Raw genomic sequence first — 20,393 nt, forward strand, 5'->3', positions numbered from 1 at the left:
CTGCTTCTATGAACCTTATTATAAGAGAGAGATCTGCTTTGGGGCAACTATTGTGATCTATGGATGTTGAAATTTCAGATCTTGCGATGGATGAGAAGACAATACGGATGGGCCTGAACTCTTTTCATACCAAAGTGGATACTCCAGATTAAAGAACCACTCTTTTGGAAGAAGAATTAGGTAATGTGGAGTGCTGGGGCCCTGATATCTGGCTTTGAAAACAAAAAGTTATAGATTTGGTAGACAGGGCCCAAAAAAAAAATAACGTTCATTTTATGGAATTCCAGAAAAAAATTGAAGTGAATAATGGTGTGAAGCGCTTCCTACTAATGATAAGAGTGCAGCTACTAACATTATCTTTTGAGCATCCCCTTAAATTGCAGAGGGCTCACAGGATTCGGTTGAGAACTTCAACCCTTGAATCTAGACGTAGACCGATTGTTGCCTTCTTCCTGCATCATGAACAGATCCGCCAAGTATAAACAGCTGATTGTAAACATGGTCCATATGACTTGGAAAGTCATAAAGTATTTATTGCTGTGAACTTCTCCACTGAAACCAATGCCAAATGAAAGGCATTCCTGCAACTCAGTCCAGGACTTCAGAAATGGGATATCAAATATGGTCTTTTAGAACCCGCCACAATGTGGATCACATTGGATGGAAAATCATGGGATTACACGGAGCCTGCGGATCTGATAACACTTCCAGGACAGTGCATGGACTTAACATCGCCACCATCACTCCTGAGCAAAACAACTATGTACAGTCGACTTCAATTACAGAATGATCCACAAAGTCACCATATTGGTAATTTACACGTCCATACCTTTAGGAAACAGTCTGACAGCAATAAATCGGTTCAACGTGTGGAGGAACACGCACAGGAACATTCCATATACAAATCGAGATCACCTCCAAAGTCATCCACGTCTTTTGATAAACTAACTGGTGATAATCCTTCCACTATGACTTCTTCCATCTAGATGAAAAAAAACACACGCACACACTAATAGTGTTATTACTGTTTTACTGCAGTTAATACCGCTGGTGGATATGATTAATTTATTTTTCTCATACATTGTTGTTCAATACACCATATTTCATATTGTATTTGTATGCACACATTTTCTTCTGGATGGACTTTATAACTCTATGGAGTGGGTTTTTGTTTTCTCTCACAATCTATGAACCATGAGAGGTCTTGTTTTTTTCCACTTTGGAGTCTTGAATTCAACTTGAAGTTTTGACCTACTGTTGAAAGATACACATTCTTTGATCTGTAGTGTTATTTTCTATTCTAGCATTTAGAACAGTGTACTTGCACCATTTAGAGTTTAATATTAATAGGACTTAGTTATTATATTTCAGGATTACTATACTCTGGATAGCTTTTCCCGCCGATCATTTTCCATTTCCACATCATGTATCTATCTCCTCTTGCAACAATAAAGGGTACAAAGTTCCTCGTGTACAGTAGCGAAGAGGGGTGTAAGGAGCAGGTGAGAGAGTATCTCAACCGATCAGTGAAAAAAGAAACCAATCAGGGGAAGACAAGGGGAATTTCCCTTGGTTGAACTAGTGCTCTCACACACCCAGCAAGCTAGGTGTCATGCTTCATCATATGAGCACTGCCCCTCGTCAAGTCGGCGCTGCAATCCTTGACGGGCTCCCGAAATCGGGGCTCTTTGTCGGGGATCTTTTGTTCCTGCCGATAGGTGCTTGGGGGTGAGGGGCCTAGTGTGAGGTGATGTAGCAGAAAAACAGGTTTAAAAGGGGTCAGTTAGTCCTAATTAATATTTTATTCCAAAGGTAAACTGCCCTGTTAAAAATGTGTAGAGTGGCTAGGTGCTGGGAGTCCGGTATCTAGACATAAGATCTACTCTATAGGATCAACATGTTTCTTGCCGTGAGTGTCAGGAGGATCAAGGCAATTCATCAGGATCAAATAAGGCTGTCTACAATGCGTGGTAAAGTGACATCTACATACCACTTCCTATGGTCTGTTACCTGTTGAGGATGAAAAAAATCTTTATATAACGATTCTTAAAAGAACTCTTCATACTGTACATAATTGTGAATAATGGTGTCGCAACAGATCACCGTGCTAGAGGCGTGCATCACACAATTTTATTACATTGCAGTGCCTAGAACGCTATTCGGGAGTGAAGGGTTGGGGAAGATAAAAACCACTGGTTGGTAGGCAATGGTTCTATGGAAGGCAAAGAGACTCACCTAATGGGGTTGCTACTATTGTTAGCAACGGTACTGGCGGCTAAAAGAGGGGACACCGATTGGGTCCTGAAAAAACAAGAAAGTTGCCAGAAAAACAATCATTAAATATACCTGTTGTGGTAGAAAACGAACAAGAAATTGCCATACATGAGGTGGCACCGTTGTAGAGGGTAACAGGCAGCCGGAAGCAGCTACAGCAGACCAAAGCCCAGGCCGATCAAAACATAACGGCTCTCAGGACCGGGCCAGGTTAGTCTTGGCCTCGGTACATGGTATCCGAAAGAATCAATCAGGACGGCTCCGATAGCCAGTAGGCAGATGTAGCTCCACAGGCGGGGGGGAGAAAATATAGTTAAAGTACTCACCAACGTGGATTCACGTTCAGGCAAACGACCTACCCAGACCGCCAGGAACCGGGGTGGTGAGTATTGGAAGGGAGTGCGGGAAGATATACTTATTTCCGGGTGCGTCATCGAGTGTGTCAAGCACGTCATGACGTATCACGTTTGCTGGGTAGAGTCAAGTGATAGGTTCTCAGAGAATTGATGTGTCTCATTGCTAGGCAACAACATGATGTGTCTTGGGAGAAGTGACGTGTATCACTGCTAGGCTACAACGTGTAAACTAGCGCGTGAAGCACCATAACGCGTCGTTAACTAGCGACGCATATAGTTGTGATTCAAACGACTACACAAAGGTATTATCAAACTTTAGGACTATTAGTCCAAACGGGACGGTAAACAATGGCGGGTAGCGGTATTGTTCAGAACAAGCTGCATTGAATGGAAGGGTGTAATTAAACCACTCCCGAATGGCATTTTAGGTTTATAACAGTCGTGTGTCGATCTACAGAGTGTTGATCATCTATGATAATGTGGAACCATTATATTACTCGAGGGCTGTGTCGTGATGCTGCAGATCTAGCAGTCTGTGTATCCACAACATGGCGTATGGTTGGAAGAAAAAGGTATAGGTCCGTTTACAATCTGTCTTCCTAAGGTCAAGGTGTGTCAAAAATCAATTAATGTATAGATTGACACATCGGTATGTAAATAGAATTTAAAAGAATGGACCCACAATCGGTGTGCTTATGTTTAGCAAACAGAGGATCATAGTGGAAAAAGGAACATCGTATCCTGCCAAAAAGAATGTTGATAGCGCTGACTGCAACAGAGAATGGACCAGATTCAAGAGTCAGAATAAAATTGGATCAGGAGATTTAGACGTAAATTCCCAGTTAGGATAAGGTACTCCAGGGTATATCATCATTGAGACCCTCTGTATGGCAAGATAATCTATGTACCCATCTCTGTTCAAGCCTGAATAGAGAGGATTTGGAAATCTGAACATGGGATTCTAGTATGACCCAGTGTAGTGAATCGGGAGTATGTTGTTCCTCCAAGAAATGTCTGTATAGTCTTGTGGTCGTGCGTTGGCAACGTATGTTGCTTCTATGTTCAGTTATGCAGATTTTAACTGGACGCATGGTCATCCCTATGTACTGTAGATCGCAGGGACAAGTAATCAGGTAAATGCACTGTTTAGTGTTAGTTGGTATGTTTTTGTATGTTCCACTTAAAATTGGATCGTAACACAATTTCTTTTGTGGCTGTCGTGAATTTGCAAGCTGTACATGTGCCACAGGGGAAGTGTCCTCTGACAGGTGGTAAACCCCACAGGGTGGTTTGTGATGGGGTAGTATATTTCTTAGGTCTTGTGTGGATCAAAATATCTCTCAGGCTACTGGTTCTAGTATAGGCAAACCTAGGTTTAGGTATCCGTAGATCACCTGTGTTGAGAATGCCCCAATGTTTTAGGATAATCTTCTTGGTAGGGGCAGAGTTGGGTGTAAATGAAGTAACACATGTGATAACGTCCTCAGGTTGTTTTTGGTGTACTTCTAATAAGGACTCCCTAGGACTATTTAAGGCTCTCTTCATGGAGTCTTTAATCACCTTGGATGGATAGCCCTTGGTCTTGAGGTTTTTGGCTAAAGAGGAGGCTTCTAATTTGTAGTCGTTAGTGGATGTACAATTGCGCCTAATACGTAGGAATTGTCCCACAGGAAGATTATCTTTAAGAGCTTTGGGGTGGTGGCTCTGGTATAAGAGAAGGCTATTGCGATCTGTGGGTTTTTTATACAGGCATGTTGAGAGCTGATCGCCTGATAACTTGGTGTTCAAATCAAGGAATGCAATGTTCGTGTCTGAAATAGTATGGGAAAATTTCAGAAATGGGTTTTGCTGATTGATCCAATGCACAAATCTGTTACAGGTGTCAACAGGGCCATGCCAAAAAATCAAAATATCATCAATAAACCGTTTCCAGAGGACAAGACGTTGTTGAAACGAGTTGTATACAGTATTGATGACTTCCTTTTCAAATGTTGCCATATACAGACAGGCCAGACTCGGGGCAAAGGTACTCCCCATCGATGTACCCTGGCACTGATGGTATAGTTGCCCTTTGTATTCAAAAAAGTTTTCAGTTAATGCTAAGGACGCACAATCCACTATGAATGTAACTGGGGTAGGTGAATCCCACTCTAGTGAATTCAAGGCTGCTTCTACAACTGTCAAGGTATCTTCTTGAGGAATGTTAGTGTACAAGGCCTCTACATCAAGAGTGATGAGAAGGTCAATACGGGACGAGTCCTCTATGGAGTCAATTATTCTGAGGACATCAGTCATATCTCTGATGAAAGACGGTATATCCCTCACCAAAGGTTGTAGAAAGTGATCCTCAAATTTAGAAAGCGGCTCTAGTATTGAGCCAATACCCGAAACTATTGGGCGCCCAGTAACCGGCGTTGTACCTTTGTGTATCTTTGGTAAAGTATAAAAATAGGGCGTCTTAGGCTCTGTAGCAGTTAGGAAATCTGCTTCTTTCTTGTTAATCCACCCATTGGTTACTGCCTCATTAACTAGTATAGAAATAGTGTTAGAGAGGCGAGGAGTGGGGTCAATGGTGATAGGGGCGTAGTATTGATCATTGTTTAGTTGTCGTTTGCATTCCTCATCATAATCATCTATGGACTGAATAACAGTTGCCCCACCTTTATCGGCTTGTTTGATAATTATAGATTCATCTCTTGCGAGTGCATTCGCTGTTTCTGTCTCAGACTTGGACAAATTGTGGAAAGGGGTAGGAGAAGGTAGTAAGGCTAGATCTTTCAGAACCGCCTTTTCAAAAGTAAGAATCTCAACCGGGATCATCCCATTGTGAGGAGTAAAGGTGGAAGGATTACTTAGTCCTGAGTCATCCACTTGGATGCATGGTTTGTCCATGAAATATGAGCGTAGTCTTATCTTTCGGAAAAGTTTTTGGATCTCGCAGACATCCCTGAACTTGTCAACTTTTGGTGTAGGTACGAAACCTAACCCTTTCTGTAGTATTGATATCTCAGGGTCAGTGAGGTCACGTTGTGATAAATTTACTACTAATTTCTCTTGTTCAGTGTTTTTGCTCCTTGTGTCCATCCCAGTGGGGGGGGTCTTGCCAATGGACCTGTTTCCGTGCGCCCCTTCTGTTTCGACCTCTTCCTCTGCCCCAGCCTCTGTCTAAAAAAGTGGGGGGGGACCGTTATTAAAGAACTGAGGAGGTCCCTGTTGAAATGGTTGGTATTGCCAGTAGGGGGGTTGTGGTGGTGGGGGTCCTGGAAACATAGGTGGTCCCTGAAAAGTCGGGACATTGTAATGATAGTTAGCGCGTTGATTGCGGCGACCATTATTACTACCCCAGCTCCCCGTGCTAGAGTTACTATCGGCAGAACTTCTTCTATCGGAGTTATCATCGGAGGAATAACTATTCTTAACCGATGTGTAGTCTGCCTTCAAGTAAGGATATACCTTTTCTTTATCAAATTTGTCGATATCTTTTTGCAGTTTGGTGATTTTTTGTTTCATTAGATATTCTTTATTTTTGGAAATCTCTGCATTAATCTCAGCGAGTTTGTTCTTAAAAGCTGTAATTTGAATGGTGGTTTTTAGGGCGCCTTCCGCAATCTGTATCCTAACAAGGAGAGCATCTGCTAGGCGTTTCGCTGTATTAATGATGAGTACCAGCAGGTCTCTGGTGCATTTCCATGCAATGAGAGACCATTCCTTTTTGAAGGTAGCATCGTCTAGGAATAGTCTGGGAAAGTTGTTGACAATCAATCCCGCCGGTGCGATATTGGCACGTAAATATTCTGTCATAAGAGCGCCATGAAGTGTGATTTTCAACCACTCCCTTTTCAACAATGTCAGTGAATTCCAATCATCTGACTGGGAACCTGATGCAGAGTTGCCATCATGTCCCAGGAGTGAGGGTGTTCTATCAAGTATGTCAGAAACCACTTCGTCCCCAAAGCTGAGTCCTTGGTTATCCATAGAGAAGGGAAGGGAAGGGTAAGAAGTCAGCAGTTGACAAGGTTATGGTCCAGATAGGCTAGAAATTGCTAGACCACTGGTATCCTTATGAAAGTCACACGGGAATCCCCGTGCAAAATCTATTAACAAAAAATAGGGACTAGGGGTGTTGTTGTTTATAGAGGTCCAGTGTACATACCCCAGGAGACTAGCAACAATAAAGGGTACAAAGTTCCTCGTGTACAGTAGCGAAGAGGGGTGTAAGGAGCAGGTGAGAGAGTATCTCAACCGATCAGTGAAAAAAGAAACCAATCAGGGGAAGACAAGGGGAATTTCCCTTGGTTGAACTAGTGCTCTCACACACCCAGCAAGCTAGGTGTCATGCTTCATCATATGAGCACTGCCCCTCGTCAAGTCGGCGCTGCAATCCTTGACGGGCTCCCGAAATCGGGGCTCTTTGTCGGGGATCTTTTGTTCCTGCCGATAGGTGCTTGGGGGTGAGGGGCCTAGTGTGAGGTGATGTAGCAGAAAAACAGGTTTAAAAGGGGTCAGTTAGTCCTAATTAATATTTTATTCCAAAGGTAAACTGCCCTGTTAAAAATGTGTAGAGTGGCTAGGTGCTGGGAGTCAGGTATCTAGACATAAGATCTACTCTATAGGATCAACATGTTTCTTGCCGTGAGTGTCAGGAGGATCAAGGCAATTCATCAGGATCAAATAAGGCTGTCTACAATGCGTGGTAAAGTGACATCTACATACCACTTCCTATGGTCTGTTACCTGTTGAGGATGAAAAAAATCTTTATATAACGATTCTTAAAAGAACTCTTCATACTGTACATAATTGTGAATAATGGTGTCGCAACAGATCACCGTGCTAGAGGCGTGCATCACACAATTTTATTACATTGCAGTGCCTAGAACGCCATTCGGGAGTGAAGGGTTGGGGAAGATAAAAACCACTGGTTGGTAGGCAATGGTTCTATGGAAGGCAAAGAGACTCCCCTAATGGGGTTGCTACTATTGTTAGCAACGGTACTGGCGGCTAAAAGAGGGGACACCGATTGGGTCCTGAAAAAACAAGAAAGTTGCCAGAAAAACAATCATTAAATATACCTGTTGTGGTAGAAACCGAACAAGAAATTGCCATACATGAGGTGGCACCGTTGTAGAGGGTAACGGGCAGCCGGAAGCAGCTACAGCAGACCAAAGCCCAGGCCGATCAAAACATAACGGCTCTCAGGACCGGGCCAGGTTAGTCTTTGCCTCGGTACATGGTATCCGAAAGAATCAATCAGGACGGCTCCGATAGCCAGTAGGCAGATGTAGCTCCACATGCGGGTGGGAGAAAATATAGTTAAAGTACTCACCAACGTGGATTCACGTTCAGGCAAACGACCTACCCAGACCGCCAGGAACCGGGGTGGTGAGTATTGGAAGGGAGTGCGGGAAGATATACTTATTTCCGGGTGCGTCATCGAGTGTGTCAAGCACTTCATGACGTATCACGTTTGCTGGGTAGAGTCAAGTGATAGGTTCTCAGAGAATTGATGTGTCTCATTGCTAGGCAACAACATGATGTGTCTTGGGAGAAGTGACGTGTATCACTGCTAGGCTACAACGTGTAAACTAGCGCGTGAAGCACCATAACGCGTCGTTAACTAGCAACGCATATAGTTGTGATTCAAACGACTACACAAAGGTATTATCAAACTTTAGGACTATTAGTCCAAACAGGACGGTAAACAATGGCGGGTAGCGGTATTGTTCAGAACAAGCTGCATTGAATGGAAGGGTGTAATTAAACCACTCCCGAATGGCATTTTAGGTTTATAACACAGTGTTAACACATGCGAAGTCCATAACAGTCGTGTGTCGATCTACAGAGTGTTGATCATCTATGATAATGTGGAACCATTATATTACTCGAGGGCTGTGTCGTGATGCTGCAGATCTAGCAGTCTGTGTATCCACAACATGGCGTATGGTTGGAACAAAAAGGTATAGGTCCGTTTACAATCTGTCTTCCTAAGGTCAAGGTGTGTCAAAAATCAATTAATGTATAGATTGACACATCGGTATGTAAATAGAATTTAAAAGAATGGACCCACAATCGGTGTGCTTATGTTTAGCAAACAGAGGATCATAGTGGAAAAAGGAACATCGTATCTATCTCCTCTTCCCTTTTTACCCTTTTGACCCAGTCTCGCACAGTACAAATATATTCTTATATTTTCAGTCAGCGTCATGACAAGTAGTCCTATGCAAATTGGCTCTATCAATGGTTTTACTAATTACATTAAAAGGAAGAAAATTATTTCCTATTTAGCCTCCATGCATACAGATATTGCTGTCATTCAGGAGGCACATCTATCCTGCATGGAATCAGAAAATAAAACAAACAAAATTAGGTAGGCCAGGTACTTAACAGCTGCAAACCCTCTTCTCATGCCAGGAGGTCCTAAATTTCATACTTCTACTAGAGAAAGTGGTGTAGCCATTCTAATACAGAAAACACTGCAATGTCAAATACTACAGTCCTAGTCAGAAGAGAATGGCTGATTTAATTTAGCAGGCTTAAAGTGGGTGGCAACATATTAAAATTGGTTTCATTTAAGCCTCTGTTGGGACTAAAGCCCCTTTTTTCCTTCATCTAAACAGAATCCTAACGGAAATGGGAGTTTCCAAAACAGTTCTGGGGGAGATCAGAATTTCGCAGCTGATGTGCCCTCTAGATACGATACACGGCAGAGTATAAAGCAATACTGGCAAACATCAAAGAAGAGCATGGTTTGATTGACATCTGGCCTTTACTACATCCATCTGTTAAGGGGTTTACATATCACTCGGCAGTACACAATACCCATTCTAGAATAGAATAGTTCCTTATTTTACATTCTATTATACCACAAGTACTAAATTGAGGCATTTAGAAATTGTATTCTCAGATCATGGTCCTATCAGTCTCCATCTTAATTGGGGTCTGGAACGACCATGTAGGAAACCATGGCAGTTAAACAAATCTCGATCAAACTACCAGCAGAAACGTCACCATTATCACATTTGACTACTTATGTGTAAGATAACAGAGTCTCAGTTTCTTCGCCACACATTTTATAGGGAGCTACAAAAGCCACGATTAAGGGGCTAATTATGAGATTCTGCCAGAACAGTAGAATAGAACAACAGATCTTTTTAGAAAATTATATCAAAACCCTGATACTAATTTTACCAATCTTACTGAAAGTCCAGATGTAGATTGAGACGAGCTAAGATGGAGCTGAATACACTATATACTTGAAAAGCAGAACATATGTTGTATAGACTTAAGGCTCATAATTACAAAAAATGAGAAAAGGCTGGCCGGGTACTAGCAGCACATTTCAATCAATCAGGGGTTTGTTAAGCGCGACTACTCACCCGTAAGGGTCTCCAGGCGCTGGGGGAGAAGGGGGGGTGTGTGTAGGTTCCGGTCCATCAAGGAGGGGATATGTCGAAGAGCCAGGTTTTAAGGTTTCTCGTGAAGATGGGGAATGAGGTTGTCTGTCTGAGGTGGAGCGGTAGGGTGTTCCATGCTTTGGCCGCGAGGAAGGAGCTGCCTCTTGATCTGGTCTGGTGCGGAGAACCACGGCATAGGAGAGCTGAGCTGATCGTAGGGTTCTTTGGGGTTCGTGGAAGTTTAGACGGCTGTTGAGGTATGCTGGTCCGGTGTTGTGGAGGGCTTTGTGTGCGTGGGTGAGGATCCTGAAGGTGATTCTGGCCTAGATGGGGATCCAGTGGAGTGTGCGCAGGTGTTGGGAGATGTGGCAGTGTTGTGGTAGGTTGAGGACCAGTCTTGCGGCGGCGTTCTGGATGTTTTGTAGCTTGCGGGTGAGGCTTTTGTTTATTCCGGCATAGAGTGCGTTGCCATAGTCAAGTCTGCTGGTGACGAGGGCATGGGTGACGGTTTTTCTGTGCTCGAGGGGGGTCCATTTGAAGGTCTTGTTGAGGATGTGGAAGGAGGAGGATGTGACGACGTTGATCTGGCGGTCCATTTTGAGCTCGGAGTATAGGATGATTCCAAGGTCGTGTGCGTGGCCCATGGGGGTGGGTGGGCTGCGGGGGGCCACCAGGTGGTGTTCCAGGCGTCGGGGTATGGGCCCATGATGAGTACTTCAGTTTTGTCGGTGTTGAGTTGTAGGCAGCTGTTTTTCATCCATTTGGCAGCAGCCTTCATGCCTTCTTGGAAGTTGTCTGGCTGCGTTGGATAGGGAGAAGCTATGATAGGTATTTCAGCTGTATATAGCTCTGTAGGTAAACTAATAACTGAGACTCAGATAATAGCTACTACATTTGTAGATCATTAAACTAAGTTGCATAGCTCAGAGGTTGATGATGGCCACATCAAAGAACAGGAATTATTTCATAAAATAACACTCCCCTGCCTCAATGAACAAGACCGGCTCATACAGGTGGGCGAAATAACAAAGGATAAAATTGTGCAAGCAATCGACTATATCCCATGCAATAAAGTAGAAGATGGTTTTCCTAGGGAATTTTACTGTTGGGTAAAACCAGAAGCCAGTAAAGAAGCAGAGGAAACTGATAGTCTCTCCTCACTCTCAAAGCTATCATAATATAATTCCTAAAACCTGAGAAAGATGCGTTCTACTGCAGAAACTATTGTCTGATTTCCCTTCTGAATACAGATTCGACAATATTAGCCACGATTCTTGCTAAAAGACTTAAACAGGTTATGTCTGAACTTGTACATAAATTTCAAGTGGGATTCATGCCAGGCAGAAACTCTAGTAGCCATCAGCACAACTTGGCTGACATACTCTAGTTTTCCAAGAATGCTGGAGAAGACAGAGTAGCATTATCGTTGGATGATGAGGCCTTTCACTGCTTTGAATGGAGATCCATGTTCTGTACATTACGTAGTTTGGGGTTAAGTATTGACTATATATCTACGGTCGAATGACTATACGAGATGCCGTCCGCAAAGTGAATTGTGAGGATTCCTTTCAGAATCTTTTTTCGTGCAAAGAGGAACCCGCCAGGGTTGTCCTGTATTGCCCCTTATATTCCTTCTTGCACTTGAACCACTGGCTGCAGCACTAACACAATGTTCACAAATAGCAGGCATTCCTGCATCCGCAGGCATCTCAAAAATACTTTTATATGCGGGGGGACATATTATTCACTCTCACTAAGCTGCCTACTTCACTCCCGGCACTCATGTCTATCATTTCTTGCCTCTCAACCATTTATGGCTGCAAGGTCAATTGGAATAAGAGCTGTTGTCCCTTCGTACAACGATAGCAGCTCTCTTGGGCTTCATTTTTCAACAGAAAGCGGATCGCCTGAAGTATCTAGGTATTTTTATTAACACCTGGTAAGAAATTTATGATTCAAGATCATTTAGATCCGCTTATTGCCAAAACTGTGTCTTGAGTACGAAAAATTGTTCCATCTTAACCTGTCCTGCTGAGGTGGAGTACTGGCAGTGAAAATGATTATAGCGCCTTGTTTCAAGTATGTTTAAGGTATGTTGCCTTTTACAGTTAAAATGTAAATATTGTGTAACATTGACAAAGGTATCAAAACCTTTATTTGGGGATCTCTGAGACCTAGACTAAAACATCTACAAACTGATTGCTCACAGGTGAAATGGTGGCCCTAGTTTACCATGCATTGATCACTACTATACAGCCCTCCATTTATCTCAGTTGATTTATCTATGCCGCAGACATTATGATTTCCCCACTGTGGGTTTTTGTTGAAAGGCAGTCTGTACAGGGAACTTTGGATTTACAAATGATTTATACTCCTAAATTGCCTGCTTTACAAACTTCCAACCCGATTATTCATTCTATGTTGAAGATTTGGATACATACCCACAAACTCTTTAAGTGTAACCCAAGATTACATAAAAAGACTCCAATATGGCATAACGCTGATATTAGAATAGGGAAACAGACTATTTTCTGGGACATATGGTAGAGAGCAGGTATTCTAATGTTGGATCACTTACTCACTTTAGATGGTGAGCTTAAAACCTTTGAAATGCTTCAGATAGAATTTCAACTTCCTAGCTGTCAGAAGGGAAGTTTAACTAAAACAAGCTCTATTTAGTAGACTAGGACCATATCCATGGATACTCAACGATTCCCCGGTAATACAATACAAAATTATTTGGGGGAAATTCAAATGGAGCGGTCTCTGGATTCTGTAAACTCATAGTGCATAAACTACACTCATACCCATTCATAGCACAACTCCACGACAAATGGCAAGGGTTACCTAAAGTAACTTTTTCCGATGAGGAATGGGCAGATGTTATTATGAACACGGATAAAGGAGCCAAATAGGCCAGAATAAAATGTGCTATTACCAAAATTCTCCATAACTGGTACTGGTCACCACAAAAACTCAAGACCGCAGCAGGTTTACTACACAATTCTACCTGTTGGATTGCGATCTACAAAACATTTCATTCCAATGTCCAGTTTTGAAGGAATATTGGTCTTCCATAACTACCTCTTTACACATAGCTGTAATACATGTGTCCATTCCTTTAACAGAAAAATTAGTACTATTATGTGATGTGACTGATCTCCCAATACTAACAAACCATATGAGCCGATTGATGGCTATAGCACTCTTGCCTCTTGCTCTGCTGGCAGTGACTGAACAATTGCGGAATACCTTAGACCAAGGCCATACCTCTGCACTGATTCTTCTCGACCTCCGTGCCGCCTTCGACACTATCTCATAAAATCCTGCTGCAGCGCCTACTGGAGATAAGCTTAAGAGACACTGCTCTTAACTGGTTCAGGTCTTTTCTATCTGACAGATCTTTTCAAGTATTTTCCCCACTTTATGGTTCCCAGAAGCAGCTTGTCCATCATGGGGATCCCCAGGGTTCGGCTTTGAGCCCTACACTTTTTAATATCGATGTTCAACCCCTGGCGGAAGTTGCAAAAAGTAGAGGCCTTTCAATGATCTCATATGCTGACGACACTCAGCTTGTTATTTCTCTATCCAATACTTCTGATCAACATGTCACAAAGTTTTGAAACGACATGGTGGCTATTGCCGAATGGATGACAGATAACTGTTTGCAGTTGAATGCAAATAGATCAAAGATCCTCCTCGTAGGTAGGGATACACATCTGTGGAGTGACCAATGGTGGCCTACTTTACTGGGAGTTTCTCCTACCCCTAAGGATACTGTAAAAAACGTGGGCGTGTGGTTAGATAGTGCACTTACTTTCCAGGCACAGACAAGTTCTGTGGCGGGCTGTTGATTTGGACTCTTGCGAGGTCTGAAGCCGCTACTCTGGTTCTTTGACATGGAAACACGCCAAATGATCATCCGGTCTACTATTCTTTCTAGACTGGATTACTGCAACTCTCTGTATCTTGGTGCCAGTAAGGTAGGCATCATTAGATTACAGAGGGTGCAAAATGCCGCTGCCCGTACTCTTTGCTCTCCCGCGATCCTGCACCACGTCCAAATATATACACAATCTACTTTGGCTTCCGGTGGAAAAAATAATTATGTTCAGATCTCTGTGCATTGCTCACAGAATTTTTTATACTCGGGCCCCTTCCATCCTAGCCAATCTCCTTATCCCTTACGTTCCAGAACGCGCCCTTCGCACCAACATTTGGTGTGCATCCCCCGTGTCAGAAGAGCCCACGCGGGTGGTCACTCGTTCTGTGCTCTGGTTGCATCTCTCTGGAACACTCTTCTGAGCACCATCAGGAACCTACAACATCATAAGGCTTTTAGGAGGGCAGTCAAGACTTTGCTCTACCCTTGATTGTTCCCCTATTACAGTCTCGCCCTTCTGGTCTTTAACTGCGGATTTAACACTGGGACGCCCCGTCGCTGGGGCAGCCATGCGCTTTACAAAACCTATAACATAACTCACCTTAGCAAAAATTAGTCTATTACGACATTGGAGAACACCACAGCATCCTACACATGACAAATGGCCTATTGAAATGTATAAAATTGCTTCAGATGAAAATCTCATTTACAGGTTGCAGGATAATGTTGCAATTTTCATCCAAATTTAGAAACATTTTCTAGCTAATACATATTCTATTTCTGGTAATACTTAAGATTTGTCCTCCTAATTAGAAATACAATAAGGGAGGCCCTTCCTATTTTGTCTCCTTCTCTCCTTATTAACTCATCATTATTTATATTCATTCTTTTATCATTAAGACTGTTGATGCTTTAGCCATTAATACTGTTCTTTTAATCAGGAATTGCGGTACACCTATTGGACATTGTTGAATTTACAGAGCTATCTCCATTCGAACGGGTATATTTGTGGATTTGTATGATATTATCTGTACTATCTTCTAACTACCTATAATATATGGTTTAATACATATTGCATAATGTGTACATCTCCTCCCTTGTCGTCCTCCCTATTTCTTTCTTTCTCACCAAGTTTTCTTTTTCGGTCTTCTGTCTAAGATTTAATTCACAGACGGATGTCTTAAGAATAATGTCTCCAATAAAAGACAGTATCTATTGCTATCTGTAGTATGCTTTTTAGGTCGAGCCTAGCGCAGCGTGCATGCGCTGCTCTAGGTGAAGCCCTCTTGGAATCACTTCAGACTTTCCGCAGACTTGTGCGTGTGGTTTTCAAAAATGAAAGCACGCCATTGGCCAAAGGTGGGTGCATGTCCCACCTTTTCTGAAAATGTTTACTCCCACAGCGTTTAGCTGTCGGAGCGAGCAGCGGCGCGCAGCATGCCATCTGTTGTGGATCATGTTTAATTTCAAGACCGTGCAGCTTTCCTTACAAGGCGCGTCCCCTCCACCCCGGCCAAGGGACAGACCCCACCTCCACAAGCACTCGCATTTCATCTATGTCAGCACTCTCTTCCTGCACCATTATCTTTGTATCAGTATGTTATTGTCAAGACATTTGCTGTACTCTGTAGTTGGCCTTTATAGTCGCCTCTTTTTCGGTACCATCCTAAAAATTGACCGCACCTTTTAACATTAGCGTTTTTTCATCACCGTGGTGCGTACTTCCTTTTACACCTCTGCGCAGTTGTGGTGTGTGCTACCTTTGACATCTCTGCATAGTACTCGGCTGTGGTGTGTTTCCTTTCCCCACATTGCTTTTGGTGCTTGCTCGATCCAGGGGCGTAAAGCAGGCCCTAGCTGGGGGTTGCCGGTGCGCTAATGGGCACTTAATAATTAGCACTTGCATTTTGTGCGTGCTTGCTGGCACCGGCTGCTAAATAATGCCTCTGCGCAGCTGGGGTGCGTGCTACCTTTCACATCTCTGCACAGTGCACAGCTGTGGTGCGTGCTTCCTTTCCCCCCATTGCACAGTACACAGCTTAAAAACTGACCGCACCTTTTAACGTTCGCGTTTTTTCAGCGCTGTGGTGTTCGCTTCCTTTCACACCTCTGCGCAGCTGTGGTGCGTGCTACTTTTGACATCTCTGCACAGTACACAGCTGTGGTGCGTGCTTCCTTTCCCCCCTATTGCACAGTACACCGCTTCAAAATGGACCGCACCTTTTAACATTCACGTTTTTTCATCACCGTGGTGCGTGCTTCCTTTCACATCTCTGCGCAGCTGTGGTGCGCGCTACCTTTGACATCTCTGCACAATGCACAGCTGTGTTGCGTGCTTTCTTTCCCCCATTGCACAGTACACAGCTGTGGCGAGTGGTTACTTTCACCCCACTGCACAGTAGTGGCGCATGCTTCCTTTCCCAACACTGCACAGTGCAGATATGTGGTGTGTGCCTCCTTTCACCCCAGTGCACAGCTGAGATGCATGCTTCCTTTCACATTGCACAGCTGTGGTGCATGCTTCCTTTCACCCCACTGCACAGCTGTGGTGCGTGTTTCTTTCACCCCACTGCATGTGCCCCCTCCATCACACCCACGTAGTTCTCTCGTTTTCTGTTTAAAAAACAAATTTCACACACATGCCCACGTTTCCGATGTTAGCATTTGTGAACTCACTGGACCTCGCAGCTTTTCTTACAAGGCGCGTCCCCTCCCCGGCCGAGGTACAGACCCCACCGCCATAAGCTGGATTATAAAGCGCCCTGACAGAAGAACCAAGGCGTTGGACCTTGCAGCTTTCCTCACAAGGCGCATCCTCTCCACCCCGGCCGAGGGACAAACTCCTCCGCCACAAGCTGCTGTGATGATGGTATGATGATATTATTAATTTTTATTATTCCTTGCAACTTTGGCATTGACATTATTGCCCTTTATTACACTATTTGTTAGTTTTAAAATCATCAGCACCACCTCTATCACTCTGCACCACATCAGTATTACTCAGCACCAACAAGCACCACCTTCCACAAGCACACCACCACCTCAGTACCAATTCAGCACCAGTACAGCACCAGCATAGCATAGCAGCAATGCAGCACAACTCACCCCACCACGGAATTATCACAGCACCAAGTCAGAACCAGCGCAGCACCACCTCAGCAGCAAATAATCCCTAATGCAGCACCGTTTCTGCATTAATACAGCACCACATCAACACCAGTGCAGCATCACCTCAGCACCAGCACAGCACCAGACTTACATTTCTAATCACCACTTAAACACAAAAACAGCACCAAAAATGTATCACTCAGTACCACCTCAACATCACTCCGCACCACCTAAGTATAATTCACTACCACCACAGCATCACTCAGCACCACCACAGCATCACTAAGCAGCACCTCTGCATCGCTCAGCACGACCTAAGCACCAGCAAAGCACCACCCAAGCACCTTATCACCACATAACAATATTAGCATCAACACAGTAACACCTCCTCATCAGTGCACCACTACCACCAGTGCAGCAACAAGTCGCCATCAGCACAGCACTACCTTAGATGCACTGCAGCAACACCTCATTATCAACACCGCACCATCTCAGCATTAGCACAGCACCACCTCCATATCAGTGCACCACCACCAGTGCGACACCAGCTCAGCACCTGCACAGCCCCACACCAGCAGCAATTCAAAATCAACGCAGCACCACTTCAGCATCAATACAGCAACACCTCAACACAGAACAAAAACATCACTTGGCACCACATAAGCACCAGTTTAGCTACACAACATCGGCATAACTCATCACCACAACATCACTCAGCATCACCTATGTATCTTTCAGCATCACATAAGCATCACCTCGGAACCAGCGCAGCACCACTTCAGCATCACCTCACTATCATTCCAGATCACCTGAACATCACCTCCGCAACTATTCACAACCACCTAAGCATCACTCCACACCTTTTCAGTTTGGCATAAAAATTTGACATCTATTAATTCTCCACAAATAACTCTCCACTACTATCTAATTAAAATACTATTTCACAACATCCACCCTCCCGTTGTTTATATCCCACACCTAACAATAAAAACTATAACAAAAATGAATTAAACTACAAGCAAGGAAAAATTGACCGCATTGCATAAACAAATAAACTAGGACACATTTTTTGTATTCATTTTGGTTTTTAGTACAATAATTCAGTTATATATAATGTGTTTTCGGTTAGATATAAGGTGACCGAAATAGTTACAACGCTTTGTTTATTATAACTTATACATTTTCAACATGCTGCAGAACATTCACAATGCTCTACAACACATATTAAAAACGTTAACTAAGTCAATAGCTCCGTCTAAACACTTATAACGCCCCAAAGACGAGACCTATTGGCTATGCCAATGCTTGTTGTATTTAGAAATCTGAAAAGTTAAAATTTCTTAGTATTTTACTGTGAGCTTCATTTGATACATTGTTTGATACATTTATTGACTTATTCGTTTTTATACTGACGTACTTCTCAATAAAAGTATTCAACAACAAAAACACACTATCAGCAGCACCACTGACTGCAGAGTCCTGTATATAGATACAGTATCTTACACAGATTATTTACAACAATCCATTTCTAATACTTAACACAAGTCTGGCTTTGTTGGAAGGCATTTTATGAGGCAGGTGTTTTTCATGGTCCTCCTTTGCTTGGTTGTGCTGTCCATTGAAGCCTTGGCATTCTGAAGAAAACATTGTGCCATTTGTTTTCACATTAAGTTTTGGGACATCAATGAATCAATCAGGAGTTTGGATAGTGTGGCTACTCACCCATGACTGTCTCAAGGCGCTTAATGGAGGGGGGGGGGGGGGGCTGCTGATTGTCTGGGTGTGGAGGTTCAGTCAAAGAGCCAGGTCTTGTGGCTCTTCCTGAATTGGGTCTACAACACGAATTTGCGAAAGTGGAGGGACAGGGTGTTCCAGGTCTTGGCGGTGAGGTAGGAGAAGGATCTTCCTCCGGTTCTGGTCTTGTGGATCCGTGGGACGGAGGCCAGGGCAAGTTGGGCAGAGCAGAGTTGTCTGGCGGGTGTGCGGAATGTGAGGCGGTGGTTCAGATATTCTGATCCTGCGTCATGGAGAGCATTGCAGGCTTGTGCGAGAAGCTTGAAGTCGAGTCCCTTGTTGATTGGGAGACAGTGGAGTTGTCGGAGGTTTTATGTGGGGGTTGTCGAGGACTAGTCTGGCTAAGCCGTTCAGGATGTTCTGTAGCTTCTTGAACTGTTTCTGGGTGACGGCAGCGTAGACTGCGTTGCCATAGTCGTCTGCTGGTTATGAGTGTGTGGGTGACAGTCTTTCTGGTTTCTGTGGGAATCCTTCTGAATGTGTTACGAAGCAGGTGGAGCGTGTGGAAGCAGGATGAGGATACTGCGTTGATTTGGCAGTTCATTGTGAGCGAGGAGTCCAGTAAGATGCAGAGGTTGCGTGCATGGTCCATACGGGTGGGAGGGGTTCCTAGTGCGGCGGGCCACCAGGAGTCATCACAGGCTAAGGGAGTGGGTCCCGGGATGAGTACTTCGGTCTTGTCCGTGTTGAGCTTGAGGCAGCTATCTTTCATCCAGATAGTAGCGGCCTTCATTCCACTATGAATGTTGATTCTAGCGGCTGTGAGTTTGTTGGTGAGGGAGAGGGTCAGCTGGGTGTCATCAGCGTAGGATACTATATTGAGTCCATGGCTGCGAGGTGGGCCATGTAGATGTTGAAGAGGGTGGGGCTCAGGGAGGAGTCCTGCGGCACTCCGCAGCTGATCTCTGCAGATTCTGAGAGGAATGGGGGTAGTCTGACTCGCTTGTTTGGCTGGTAAGGAAGGACTGGATCCAGTACAGTGCCTTGTCGTGGATGCCACCGTCCTGGAGTCAGGTGATTAGGGTGCAGTGGGAGATGGTGTGGAAGGTGGCCGAGAGATCCAGTAAGATGAGGGCTGCAGTTTCGCATAGGTCCATCAAGCAATCAGTTCTTTTGTAAGGATGCAGGTGCAATATGTAACTTGAGCAGTGTGTTCTTTGAGGTATTTACTTTCAAGGCGCAACAAAAAATAATTTCTGATTTTTGGCTTTTCTAGTGCATGTAGCAACATCCACCCGTTTATATGACATCTAATGGTATATTTCAGTAAAGTATTGTTTGATGTAATGTTTGCTTTTGCACACGAATTGTATCCAATGAGGATTCCCCCTCCTCCACCACCCAAACTGAGTAGACCTAAAAGAATATCAAGTTACCTCAAATTTCCACATCTTTAAATGGCCACTTTTTCCTTTAGACTTGTGCCTCTGTATGGTAATGTAACTAAACAGTGATTAAACAGGGCACATATTGGATCAAGTATGGACCACTAACTTGGTTGTGTCCGCAGTCTCGATTTCACCATGCATATGGTCGGACCACTATTTAATAAAGTTCACCATAATGAATGTAACCACAGCCAAACTC

At 43.8% G+C, this 20,393-nt stretch overlaps 1 protein-coding gene across 3 annotated transcripts in view; it reads left to right on the forward strand.

Moving 5' to 3' along the window:
• The window catches only part of TAB2 (TGF-beta activated kinase 1 (MAP3K7) binding protein 2), a 280,656-nt gene that overhangs the window by 224,683 nt on the left and 35,580 nt on the right, over window positions 1-20,393 (forward strand). The window lies entirely within an intron of this gene.

Source organism: Triturus cristatus, chromosome 6, assembly GCF_964204655.1.
Source record: "Triturus cristatus chromosome 6, aTriCri1.1, whole genome shotgun sequence".
Taxonomy (NCBI): domain Eukaryota; kingdom Metazoa; phylum Chordata; class Amphibia; order Caudata; family Salamandridae; genus Triturus; species Triturus cristatus.